At 41.1% G+C, this 11395-nt stretch overlaps 1 protein-coding gene across 6 annotated transcripts in view; it reads left to right on the top strand.

The window, feature by feature from the left end:
* Positions 1 to 2199: 2199 nt before the first annotated feature.
* The window catches only part of arhgef10la (Rho guanine nucleotide exchange factor (GEF) 10-like a), a 133629-nt gene continuing 124433 nt past the window's right edge, over positions 2200 to 11395 (top strand). For 3 of the 6 annotated variants that reach the window (XM_034139041.1, XM_034139040.1, XM_034139037.1), the window contains exon 1: positions 2201 to 2578. The gene's annotated coding sequence lies outside the window, so the exon portion shown is untranslated. Of the gene's footprint in view, positions 2579 to 11395 lie in introns of all 6 variants that reach the window. The other 3 variants (XM_034139035.1, XM_034139039.1, XM_034139036.1) reach the window with 2 other exon arrangements.

The raw sequence follows: 11395 nt of genomic DNA, 5'->3' as shown, positions 1-11395 counted from the left end.
TGGGAGAATCATAACATAGTAGATTGCACAACAGTGGTGTTATAGTCTGTGTTGTTGTGTGTGGTGGTCTACCCGGGGCTGTGGTGGTTATGCAGTCTGACAGGGTGTCCTGGAGGGGGAGGGGGAGGGGGAGGGGGAGGGGGGCATGCTGTACAACAATGATGACAGCTTGGCCATTGTTCTCCTTTCTCCCACCTCCTCCACAAAGTACAAAGTGTTTTGCATCTTTAACTCTTGTTTTGTGTTTGATTTGAATGCAAGACATATTTCCCCTAAGAACAATGACATTCAAGTTGAAATTGATGTTCATAGTTAGCTGCTGTTTAACTAAATACGTGTCCCAATGAGAAACAATCAAATGAAGTAATCATTTGTACTTTGGTAAATGTATGGCCCACTGCAATAAAACAAGCCCAAACTAGTTGAAGAGACATTCCCCACTCCTTATAGAAGCTGAGCATTTGAAAGGGAGTGGGGAATCATTGATCTGCTTTAATTGCTAGTTTTGCATCATTACAATTTGCAATTGAAGATACTGCACTCCTTTTATTATGATTATTTTTGAGTTGGATATCATTGTGCTTACTTAATGTTTTTCAAGACAGGACAGGCTAATTTAAAGGCTGATGAAACTCCATGGAAACACACACAGTCTGTACCTCAAAAGACTACCTGATTAAATAAGATTAAATTAGATATACTTTATCTCCCAAATGGGAAATTGTTTTGTCACAGCAGCATGTTAACAAGGCATTGCCCATATTGAAAACAAAAACAAATACAATAGAAAATAGATACATATCTATAAAGTATATGTTATGTGCCAGGCAGGCTGTACATGTTGTGTTGTTTTTCCCTCCTCTTGCTCTCTTTTCTTCTCTCCTTTTTTTTCACTGCAGCTAATCAGCAGCTGATCAGTACCTGCCTGGGCACCCGAGACAGTCGGCTGATTGGATCCCCCCACCCTCAGCTGGCCTATCAGCAGCCAGGGCCAGTCATAAAAGAGGCACCCAGGAAGCCTTCTTCCTCTAAAACCTGGGCCTGCTGCTGACTACAGAGCTGCTGTATGATTGTTTGTTAGTTGCTGATTCTACTGTGGGTCTTGTTTTCCGAGCATTGTTGAATGTGTGTGTGTGGTGGGAGGTGGAGGAGTTAGGTACGTTTGGGGTACCCTACATCTCATCACCTAGGTAACATCTGTTAGACACACTAGGTTAGTGGATTGTTGCCACCCCTTTGTTTTGCTTTGTCTCATCTTTAGTATTCAGATAGTGAGGGTTTTTTGTTTGAGTTTTGGTTTCAAAGGATAGATTTAGAGCATAGTTTTGTTTATTTTGTTTGGCACAATCTCCTTCGTCTCCTTCTTCTCCTCACTTAAGGAATATTTGTTGGCGTTATTTTTGTGAACAGAATAAATACATGTGTTAACATTCACTATGACTCTCGTTATTGGTTGTTGTGTGTTACTGTCCCCAGTTCCCCTAGACCTTATTGGGGACGTAACAATATCAAATAATTCACTATATAGAATAGGTTAGAATGCTCTTTAATAGACCAATCTACTACTTAAAAATATATAAAGATAATATGCTATATCAATTCCAGAAGTAGTTGCAGTTTTCTCAAATGTAAATGTAGGTTTTAGGTTAGCAAGTGTGAGTAAAATATATGCAAATCATTTAGGGTTATTGACATTTAAGGGAAATTATACTGCTATTACTATTTGAATTTGATTGCAACACACACCAACCCTAAAAACAATCAGTGTTTATATTCTTGATATACATTTTTTTATTGAGCAATGTGTCATTTTACCTTTGTAAATGTTAACAAATACGCTACATGTATTACTCCAATTCATTCGGATGTTCCCTTTAAATCCCCTTACCTCCTTTTTCTTTTTAAATCTCAGCCAATGACAAGACAGTCCGCAGCGGACTCCGGTACCATGTGAACAGACAACTTCAGTCCGACACGGAAGTGCTCAGACAGCATTGCCCCTAATTCCTTCTGTCCGGCCCACTTCTACTGAAAAACTCCCCTCATTGGTCAACACACATCCCCTAAGCTTCTCATTGGCTGTATGCTTGACTCTGCTGCTCTGCCATTGGCTGCTTGTGTTTGAGAGCCCTCACCCTGCTTTGTGCTGCTGTCTGGGCAGCAGCAGGGGTCTGGGGAGTGGGAGGAGGGAGAAAAGCAAAAGAAAGGACAGAATGAGACTGGAGGGGTTGTGTGGGGGGAAGAGACCCATCTAAAAAAAGAGAGGGACAGAGAGGGGAGATAGAGGGAGGAACTCAAGCACACAGGCGACAGAGGGAGAGGGGAGGGAGCAAAGAGGGTTACCTCATAGAGAGCTGCTAGTGTGCACACGGAGCAGGGAGAAGTTGTGGGAAAGTAAACAGCACAGGAGAATCCAATCTGTTTCAGCCCCTTGCAGCCCCCGCAGAACACCAGAGGGATGAGTGTACTGGAGCCGGTAGGGTGGTAAAAACTGAGAGTTTATGGGAGGTAACCAGGATTAAAGGGCCACCAGGGAGACCTGAAGCTTCTCCGAGGACATACTACTGAAGGCAAGGAGGTGAGATATGTTATCCTTTAAACACTTTCCTTCCTCCATTCTGTCTCTCTCCCTCCTCTCTCTCTCAGCATGGTTAGCATGTTGCAGAGACAGGAGCTTTGTCCATTGATGGAGTGGAGTTGGGGGGTGGGTGTTGCTGGTTTGTGCCTCTCTGTCTCAGCGGGTGGAGGAGGAGAGGATGGGAACGACATAGTAGCCGTGTGGCCTTTTTTTGCAGAGTACACACCATCATGGACGATTAAACCCAAGCCGGCAGAGCTACAGAGCGTGAGGCCTTGTTATGATAGCAGCAGTTCCTGAGACAGACACCAGGAAGGATGAGCGGGAGATTGCCGGCTCATCCCAGACCCACACCTCTGGCCGGCTGTTTTTCTGCAGCACTGCACAACTCTCCCACAGCCTCAGGCTATAAAAAGAGATCCTCTGGCCCGTCCTTAACCATTCCAGTTTGACGGTTACTTCCCGGAGTACAATAGCCCCTCCCAGGATGGATTTCATGCTGCCTCTATACTCTGCAACAGAGGGGAGATGGGGGGTGAGGGGGACTAGGAGACCTCTGACCAACTAATTTGCATTTTAAGCTAGGGCACTGTTTCTGCCTCACTTGCCGGATGTCCAAGTGCCCTTTTTTTGTTTAGTAACTCCATGGACTCACTGTATCAGATTTTTTTCTTCTTAGTCACAGTCTAGCACTTCCAACACACATTAACAATCCATGCATGCATGGCCTGTTACCACAAAGACTTCACTATCAATGGGAACTCTTTCTCTTTTGGCACACACTCGCCCATGAACTTGTACTAATGCATTGATATGTACACACACGAGGCCTTGGTGCTCAAAACACAATCGGTCATTTGATAGTGGTGTCACGCCAGCCATATGTTTACAGGTGTACTGTGTGACACACTGACTGCATTCCCATGGGAATGTCAGATTACCCAACAGAAGGAAGTCAGGGATGTTTGTAAGTTGAGGCCTACCTTCAGTATTTTGTTGTCAACCAAACAGGACTTAATATCCTCTGAGGTCTTCCGATAAACCTTCAGGCCAAAGCAACATAACTACTCTAATTTGAAGAATAATCTGAAGCTCCTATCTTTAATATGAATCATGATTGCTTTAATTGTTGGTAGTTAGCCAATATTAAATGCCTTTCATGGCACTTCCTGAATTGTGACTGAACACTTTGATTCAGAAGCATATTTTCATAGATATCTAATAAGATTGGAGCTCATTTTCTCTCACATTGATGATAGTGAAAGCATGCCTTGCTGCCTAATGCTGTATGATGGCTAAGATCAGACAAACACAATGCTTGATGCTAAAGGCAAAAACCTGACTGGGAAAAAAAGATTTAGGTCACTTCCCCAGCCAAAATCTGAATTGTGAGAGACTGATTTAATCCGACATTTTAGATCTGCGGTAGTTCAAATAACTGCTGTTCCGTTTCACGGCATTGTTATACTAGTGGTGATGCTGTTGTTCTGTTTCACGGCATTGTTATACTAGTGGTGATACTGTTGTCCAGGATCAGGCTGAATTTGTTTGAGGAGGTAGCTATTCTAATATCTCTAAGATTGGAGCTTTGCCATTGAATCAGAAACAGAACTCAATTTGCACACAGTTGTCTTAGTCTGTACTACTTCAAAGGGCTATAGACATGGCAAATCTACCATACAGGATCATCACACAAACTAAAACTAATAACTCAAAAGTGACTTTCTTTCGGGTAATCAAATCTTTTAATGTTTAAACGTATTGGATATGTGCTCTGGACTTTGGAAGTGAAGCTGTCTATAAAAATGGATGCAAAATGTGAAACGTCAGCTTACCATTTATGAAAAGAACCGATAAGCAAAACAAAGCCTGATCTGTGTGCTGTAGTACCAGAAGGTGACTCTACATGTAAAAGCTAACTTCATGTTTTATGGGGATATTTTAGCGTGTGAATACAAGTTCATAAGAGTTCTTCTGTGGCAAGCTGTGGCAGGTCTGAGATTCTCTGGGAAACATCCTCGATGACATGTCATCTTGGGGTTGGAACCTGGTAGGGTGGAGATTGAGAGGCGTGGTGGGCATGTACCAGACAGGGAGTGTTTTAACGGTTTGTTACATCAGAGCAGGGTTTTGAAGTATGACATTGTGCACACAAACAATGCTATCTGCATCATACTGTGGGCTACAACTTATCACCGGATTACTTGGACACTGAAACATGATGATTCACAGGCCAGGTCATCAATACAGGGTTAAGATTAAAGAGTATTTTTCTGTGTGACTTGACTTCTAAATGTTAGTCACACTCGATCAAAAACTTTAGGTATCACTTCTCTTTTACTTATAAATGACTCATCAATTGAGTAATATCTTTCACGCAGCAGGTCTTTTTTAAGATACTGCTGACCATGCTAATAAGAGGGCCAAAACAGAGGGCCAATTACAATAACTAACTTCCATTTCTTTTTTGAATAACAGCATATCCATTTCACCTCTCCTGTCACTCCCTCTGCACTACCCTCACAATAATACAACAACACTTGAAGGATGGATTGTATTTTTAACTGTACCCACTCTAAGAATCAAAGCCAAGATATCGCGACCTCTTTTGCATTTATTTGTTCTATTCCTGATAACAGTTTAACTCTTGTGGGTCCCCAAAATGTATTGAAATGCAATTTAAAAGGGGGCCTATTATACTAATGTTCAGGTTCACATTTGTATTTTGTGCTTCTACTGTGACATGTTTACCTGCTTTAATGTTCAAAAACTCTTTATTTTTCTCATACTGCCTGTGCTGCAGCACCTCTTTTCACCCTCTGTCGGAAACCAGAGCCCAGTTTGCTCTGATTGGTTAGCAGGCCGGCTCTAAAGTGATTGGTCAACTGCTTAGAGATGTCCCGCCCCTAAGCCTATCACGTACAATATGTTGGAGTGCTAGCCGATAGAAGCGCAAGCGTAACATAGTGATGTCACTATGTTAGGGAAGTAAACAAAGGAGTCTCGTCGAGGCGTTTAGGCCAGGGGGGAGTGTGTGGGAGAGAGACTCCCTCTGGAGGGAAGTTTGGTATTTTGTAACACACTACAGGAAAGGGAAAACCCCTTCAAGCATAATAGGGCCATTTTAATGTGTATCTTCTGCATAGGAAAGGTACAAAATTACTTTGATGGCTGTACTTGTTTTACATGGGAATAGGGAGTTGACAAACAACACACCAATCAAGAAACCATAAATTACGACTTAAAAAACGACTCGATGTGCCAAGAGCGGTTGCGGCACATAATACATTTAGCCTTTGCTACATGAGTTTCTGTCTCAGCCTTCAGCTAGTGCTGTATTCCTAAGCTAGCTAGTTAATGACTACCTTTATAAACAATAACATACTGTGGCTGTGAGGTGGAGTGGTCATCTTTTTGAAGGTCGGTGGTTTGATTCCCAGCCCTTGCAGTCAACATGTCCATGTGTATTTGTGGAAGATACATAACCCCGAGTTGCTCCCGCTGGCATCGCCACTGGTGTGTTAGTGTGTGTGAATGTTAGTCTTTCTGAGCAGGTGGCACCTTGTATGAATGAGTGTGAATGGGTAAATACTGAATTGTTTATATAAAAGTGCTTTGAGGGGTCGTAAAGATTGGAGTAGCTATAAATGCAGTCCATTTACCATTTTCTGTAAAAAGATGATGGTGTCTCACAATGGTTGAAAACAAATTAGGTGGGAGAATGGTAGAGACTGAGTGAGATTGGGTTTTGTTATCCATAAAAACTGAGAGAAATGTATTTGTTACGTTGTTGGCATTGATGAACCACCCAGTCCAGCCTCGGCAGATACAACATGAAAAATTGTGTGCCATAAGTATTTCTCTTGATAAACCAAAGCATTGTCAGGTTAACACATTCAGGACATTCTTATCTCTGTTCAGTGTTTATTCAATAAAGCACACATGAGTCCAGCATGCTTTTTTTTCCTGAGCAAAAGTACCATATGGGAGGTGGAGGTTACTCCTCTGTGTCCTTGAATAATGCAACACCATCAGCACATCTCTGCTGTTGAGGACTGACACTACTGGAGCTGCTGCCCACAGTAGAGGGCATATGAAGGCCGGGCTGGCTCCTGAATGAATAACATGTTCCTGAATGTCTTAACTGTGGCCAAATAACCTAAAACCTGGGGGACGGTATCTTAAATATGCATGGTTAACCTTCTAACCTGTTGTGTTTACAGTGGAACATTATATTCCACATTGCCTTCGGCACGCAGTGTTCAGAAATGTAAAATATTGAAAACATGATGAATAATGCAAGAGACTGTGTTCTTCTGTATTTCATGAAACCTTTTTTGGAAGGGCAATGTTAAGGCAAATCCATGAAATGAACAACCTCCCACCAGTTGGGATGCCTTTTGACAGCCTGAGAAGTATACTGTTCTCCAGGAGCTGTTTGCAGTTCCAACATTGGCCACGTCACATTGGTATCTCTTGATAGGAAGTCCTTAGGGAAAGCTGAAGAAGCAAGCAGCGCAGGAGGCAGAAACGTCTCCGCCTGGCACTGTTTGTTGTTGTCAACGGTCCGCTGCTCTCTCATTGTCTGCTGAGAGTTTGTGTGCCGTTTGCTGTTAAGGCAAAAGCTAAGTAGCGGTGGGCTCAGTGACTTTCTGTTAGATTTTCCAATGCTGTTTATTCAGTCGTCACCAGCTGCTGCTCTCTGCCATTGTGTATTGATATACCCGACTGACACTGACCAATGGATGTGAGGTTTGTCTGCACTTGGTCAAACATAACATTCTCTAAATCAGTGGCTAGAACTAAATATGCGGCCCAGCAGATCAGCAAAGTCCTTACTGAATGCTTAGAAAGCAGAAACGTTTTTTTGTCCTTAAATTTCATTTTTTAAAGCAGATTACATATCCGTTCTGCTTTGTAAAGTGAAGTACAAAAGGGAGCTCAGAAGAAATGAGGCAACCTAAATAATGTGCCAAGTACACACAAGATCCAACTCTGTAATCAAGGATTGCGCAATTTAAATGTAAAAAATCTTTGACTAAATTACAATAAAAAACAACACTGAATATGAAAATCCAAGAACTGCTACATTTTAACAAGACGTTACATCATTTTTGAAGTTTTAATCAGGATTTTCTAAGCCTATGTACCGCGGATCACAAATGAAAGTGTACACACACCTCACTTTCCTTTAGTCGTAGACAACATCCCTCTACTCATTAGCACATTTGGTGAACAGCGGGAGAGTTTCCGAGCTCTAAGTAGGTCAGGGACAGGGTGTGTAGGAGTCAGTTTCATCTCTATTCTGTGATGTATCTCATTTTCCCTTAAGAATAGCTTTCACAAAGCTCCACTCCCGGGGCTCTTTATTTTTCTAAGCTGGAGAGTGTTTGATGGCTTGTCCAATTGCCTCCCTTCAAAGAAAGTTTCTCAGAATACCTGTCATCTTGATTCTGCGGAGGGTTATTTTTTGAAGTGAAAAACTTTTAGGCTTCCAGTTTTATGTGTGTGTGTTATCAAGCTGAACTTTTATTCAAGGCACCAGCTGTCTTGTTGATTGTCATAATGTGGAAATATGAATTATAGTTCCGAGATATCACGGCGGTCTTATGCTCACTTAATCCTTTCACTCCAGTGAACAATGAAGAATGATAACTTAGTTAGCATGGCTTTCATCTGTAGAAGAGCAGTGGCAAGACATTCTGGTGGTTTGGTTTCTATAATGTTGATTCAAAAGGGACACAATCTTTTCTGTTCAAGTTCTAGTAATCAAATCAATGTGTAAAAATACTTTTTGATAGTAGAAGTCCTGCATTTAAAATGTTTCTTTAATATATGCATAAACGTAAAGCACCAAAACATACTTAAAGAATAAAAAGTACTCCAAATGAAAAATGGCAGATTTCAGAAAAACATCCAGAGAAATCCCTCTTTAGGGTACTTTGGGATTTTAGTATTAACAGACCATTTGTGGACCGAAACCTATAACACACTACAGGAAAAGATAACCCCCAAAAAGCCAAATAGGTCCTCTTTAAGATGGAGTTTATGACTCATTCAAGGGATTAATAGTTCGTCTAAATTATCTTAATATCAGAATCTTCAAAGTAACTTAAGCAATCACGTAAAAAAGAAGAGGAGTGAAAAGCACATGATTTCTCTTTTACTTGTGTGAGAGTGGAAGTATAAAAGGAAATGGGAATACTCCAGTAAAATACCTGAAACTTGCACTAAAGTAGAGTGATTATACTTAGTTACTGTTCACAACAAGTTATGTGAGCCATACTATAGCCCACACAGCAATGACCTGTGAGCTAATCAGTGCTGCAGTGACGAATGTAGAAACAATTCTTTCTAAGGCTGAGCATAAGTTTTTCCCTCCACAAAAGAGTCATTGTTTATTTGACCGATGTGTAGGCCGACTGGAAAAACTGTGTGTGTGTTACAAGAGGAGGAGGCTTGGTCCAAAGGCTGCTGGACATATCGTAAACACGCAGAGAACAGATTCCTAAAGAATGCAACAACCCTTGCTTTTATTTTTCTAGGTAATTTAAAGCCTTCTTCAACACATATGGTAATTAGGTTTCAAAGGCATCACTGCTACTGAACCACAGTGCTAACAAACATCATGCCTACATTCAGCTGTCAAAAAGCAGTAGTAAAAGATAATGAGAGCTGTAACTGACAGCATAACAGCCCATGTGTCCAGGTTAAACAACATGCTGCTCACAATGAAATGTATAGCCCGGTCCAGTTTCAGCCGCCTCCGCTCCATGCTGTCATTCCCCCAAAGGAGCCCGACAAACTGCCCCATCAGGCCCAAGAATGTTCCAGCATTGGAAGCAGTTCAATGCTAATCAAAATGCAAAGCAGATGCTGGGTTCATTGAGCGGTACACCAACATGCACAGAGCGGGTACGTCAGAGAAAATCCCCACTTTGTGTAATAAAAAAACAATTTCTGTTTGCAGCAATTTTATTCCTTGAGAGCTGGTGCGTCAGGGAAGATGTCCATTTTATTTCGAAAATATGCTGAAAAACAATTCTCATTTACATGACTGCAGCTGACAATTTACATGGCTGGCTTTTTGTTGAGGAAGTACCATGGGTTTAAAATCACAAAACATGATGTGTTTGCAAATACAGTATGACTGCTTGTGTATTTCATATTTGTTGAATTTGTTTCTAAAGTTTTGTCTGCTGTCAGACCTGTTTCGATTGATAGGACTAGATGTAATTAGCCTCTTAGATAATGAAGGTCTGTATTGTTGGGGCACTTGTTTACATCAGTGTGTGTGTGTATCTTAATTAATCTGCCACTAAGCCTCGTCAGACTTTTATGTTTGGCAGTTTAACAGTTTTCTAATGGCCATATGTCATAGAGCTAAGATTGAACTCTCTCTGTGCATGTGATCTAGATCTAAGTGCCGATCACTCAGTTTTATGGATTTATATAGTCAAACAGTTTAAAAAGAAAGCAACATTTATGTTTTTTTATGCATTGCAGGTAAACACTACGGCTGAACACAAGTCTGACAATTACTGTCAAACTTTTAGTTGTAAAACAGCTGCAGGGTTAAGAGTTCATTGCAGTGTCATTTACCACAACACTGATTTGTATCTAAAAGTGTTCTAAATGTGTCTGTTTTGTTTAAGCAGCGTTGCTATACATTCCAGAGAACATTCCAATCCTTCCCTGCTTCCCTTTATTTTTGTGTGCCATTATTCAAATAATTCCAAACACGGTGGAAGTTAAAACAACATTTTGAGTGTCGGTACTCTGGAAATAGCAGATTAAGGCTCAAGCAATAAGTCCTGAGTTCATATTAAGTGCAGCGTGTTATCACTTGAATGGAATCTTTTTTCTGTGCTTCTGATTTTTAGAATAGACATATTTAAAAGCTTGCAAATCCCGGAATAAAGAATAAATCCTATCCTAAATTATTATTATAGAGATGAAGTGCTATCATTGTGTCATTACAAAACCTTAAAGGTGGGGTATGTAATTTATTTCAGAAACACTTTTTGTTATATTCCATGGAATGCTCTTAAAGGTGGGGTAGGTAATTTTGAGAAACCGGCTCGAGATACACTTTTTGTTATATTCCATGGAATGCTCTTAACATCCCGATAGCAATGAATATCTTAAGTGCTTTGACAACAAATCCATAAAAAGATGTCATCTGTGGAAGCCGTAGTACTGTAAAAAGCACGACCAATCATTTTAGCCAGCCCGGCTAAAATAACTGGATGGCCTACCTGCCTGTCAGCCTTCCATCTGTGCACAAACTTATCTCGTGCCCTCATTGGTCATGTGCGCGTTCGTGTGTGTTGGAGGAGGGGCTCTATAAGGAAGTGGCAGATTTTCTCCGGTTGTGTATTTTCAAATTCTAGCGAGCCGGTTTCTCAAACTTACCTACCCTACCTTTAACATCCCGATAGCAATGAATATATTAAATGCTTTGACAAACAATACATAACAACAATTCATCTGTGGAAGCCGTAGCGCTGTAAAAAGCACGACCAATCATTTTAGCCGGCACGGCTAAAATAACTGGATGGCCTACCTGCCTGTCAGCCTTCCATCTGTGCACAAACTTATCTCGTGCCCTCATTGGTCATGTGCACATTCGTGTGTGTTGGAGGAGGGGCTCTGTAAGGAAGTGGCAGATTTTTTCCGGTTGTGTATTTTCAAATTCGAGCGCATTCGAGCTGGTTTCTCCAAAATTACCTACCCCACCTTTAACCCTGACTTCTTTTATACTAAAACTTGTTTTGATTATTTGGTATCAATCATTTAATCACAAGTGTCATTTCA

Source organism: Trematomus bernacchii, unplaced genomic scaffold, assembly GCF_902827165.1.
Source record: "Trematomus bernacchii unplaced genomic scaffold, fTreBer1.1, whole genome shotgun sequence".
NCBI classification, from domain to species: Eukaryota; Metazoa; Chordata; class Actinopteri; order Perciformes; family Nototheniidae; genus Trematomus; species Trematomus bernacchii.
This window is presented reverse-complemented; position numbering and strand designations above follow the sequence as displayed.